A 2,742-nucleotide genomic window follows, 5' to 3' on the forward strand; every position below is an offset into this window, starting at 1 on the left:
TGCTGTTTTTATTTTCTTCCGGAAAGCGAGTGCGGTGGCCCGTAGGACCATCCGTACAGCTAAACGTGAGAGTTGGAAATCTTATGTTTCCACCATTATGTCCGATACTCCTCTGCCGCAGATCTGGAAGTAAATCCACAAGATAGCGAGTAAGATGATTCCAGATGTTCTTGTTTCCAGATGAAGGTGATGGTCCTTCACCTCCGTTGTCCTCTTGTGGCGGATCCAGTAACGGTTGTGACCGAACTGGGTTCCTACTTTTCGACTGTCAGCTCTGGTTCTCATCTTCCTCAATCTTTCCTTTCTTCGTAAGCCCGTTCTTGAATCTCTTTCCTTAGATTTCTGCACTCATCTCCGACTTTCCTATAACGATCCCTTCTCTCTCTCCGAACTTCAGTCTGCTCTGGCCCTCTGCGGCTCTACTGCAGACCCAGATGACATTTATTATGAGATGCTCCTCCATCTCCCTCCATGCACGTCCCAGTACTTACTGAATCAATAACCGCATCTGGGGGGAGTCGTTGGTCCCTAAGGACTGGCTGGTTGTTCTCCTTATTCGGAAACCAGGGTCTCTAGGCAGGGACATCTCCTAAGGACTTCGACGCAATTACCCTCGCCATTTGCATCTGCAAACTCTTTGAACTCATGGTCAATGTCCGTCTGATGTGCTTCTTTGAACACTATCACCACCTCTCTCCTTCTCAATTTGGTTTTTGCAAGTGCCGCAGGACGGCTGATGTCTTGGTGAACTTAGAGGGCTATATTCGTACTGCTTTTGCTGCGAAGACCTCCGTTGTTGCTGTCCTTTTTGACCTGGAAAAGGCATATGACACCATCTGGAGATACCATTTTCGATCCCAACTTCGTGCTTTTGACCTTCGTGGTAAAATATCTCTTTTTTTTTCTTCAAAGCTTCCTCTCTAGTCGTTCCTTTAGGGTGAGACTTGGTACCGCGCTCTCTGCCTCTTTTCGGTAATACGAAAGTGTGCCCCGAGGTAGTGTTCTGGGAACTTCTCTTTTTCTGGTTGCTCTGAATTGTCTTCTTTCCTCCCTTCCTTCTGGCATCTTCTCTGCTCTCTATGTCGACGATCTTACCTCTCTGCTGTCGAGGTAATGATTCGCCTTTCCTTCAACGGCGGCTTCAACTTGCGATTGATGCCGTATCGTCTTCGGCCGGTGATCATGGCCTCAAGTTCTCTACAACTAAAACTTGTGCTATGATTTTTACTCGGAAGCAGGTCGTTCTCCGTCCCCTCTGTCGCTATATGGTCATCGCCCTTTTGTACAGAGATTCTTCTAAGCTTTTGGGGCTAATCTTTGACACTCGTTTGACTTGGTTGCCCTTATCTCTTACCTTCGAGTTGAATGCTCTAAGGCCCTTAACTTACTTATACTTCTTGTCTCATACTTTTTGGGGAGCGGATAGGCACACGCTCCTCTCTTTACATTCCTCTCTCGTTCTGTCTAAACTTGATTGTGGTTGCCCTGCTTACTCGTTTGCTTCTCCCTCTACCCGTCGCCGTCTTGACGCTCTGCACCATACTGGGTTACGCCTCAGCTCTGGTGCCTTTCGTTCGACTCCTACCCTCATCCTGTATGTTGGAACTGGCATCCTGTCTCTACAGGATCGCCATGATCGCTACTGTCTTCGCTATCTTGCACGGTCCTTACAACACCATCACTCTCGGTCATGTCGCGCCTTGACCCTTACCCCTCCTGTAGTTTCTGTTCCCCTTCTTCACCTAACTCTTTCTGTACGGTTGTCTAGCTTACAAGATACTCTTTCGGTTCGTGTTACTAATATTTCCCCTCGTGTCGTTGTCTTTGTCCCCATGGAAGGTCCCCCTTCCTAAATTTTGTAAAACCTTGACCCACGTGACTAAAGCTTTTACCCCTCCTACGGTTCTGAAACGTCTTTTCCTTGAACACTTTTCTTCACACTCCCGTTCCATTTCCATCTTCACCGATGGGTCTAAGTCTGCAGACGGTGTAGGCTACTCTGTTGTTTTTCCTGACCACTCCTATGTGTCGCCTGCCTCTGGCGACTAGCATCTTCACGGCAGAACTTTATGCTATTCTCTACGCTCTTCTTTAACTGTTTTCTCGCTGTCAATCTTCCTTTGTGGTTGTAGTTGACTCTCGCAGTGCCCTCATGGCTCCCTTAATTTAATCCAGTCCATCGGGTGGTCGTCGAGATTCAACATTGGCTGTTTCTTATCTCCAGTAGCTTTAGGACAGTGGAGTTTTGCTGGGTTCCCAGCCATATTGGCGTCTCTTTAAATAAACGTGCCGACGCTGCTGCTAAGGGAGTACGCCTTTTTATTTATACATAAATAAATAACATAATATACTCGCTACACTTTTTTATTTATGTCAATAATATACTCGCTCTAAACGCAGAGTCAAATGCACTCTTGATGTCGAAGAATGCTGCAAGGAGCACTCTTCTCCGGCGATATGTGTCCATTATTCGATGTTCCAGGGAGAGGAGGCAGTCCATCGTGCTTCTTCCAGGCCGAAATCCACTGATACCCTCAGGTAGGAGACCTGAGGTTTCCACCACCCATTGTAGCCGGGTGTGAACAAGACGTTCCATCAGTTTCCCGAGATATGGAAGCAGACTTATGGGCTGATATGAACTCGGAACAGACGGATCCTTCCCTGACTTGGCCAATGGTAGAAGAATGGCGTGTTTCCACGGGGCAGGGAAGACACCAGAGGTCCAGCAGGCGTTGTAGAAGT

This window comes from Procambarus clarkii, chromosome 53, assembly GCF_040958095.1.
Source record: "Procambarus clarkii isolate CNS0578487 chromosome 53, FALCON_Pclarkii_2.0, whole genome shotgun sequence".
Taxonomy (NCBI): domain Eukaryota; kingdom Metazoa; phylum Arthropoda; class Malacostraca; order Decapoda; family Cambaridae; genus Procambarus; species Procambarus clarkii.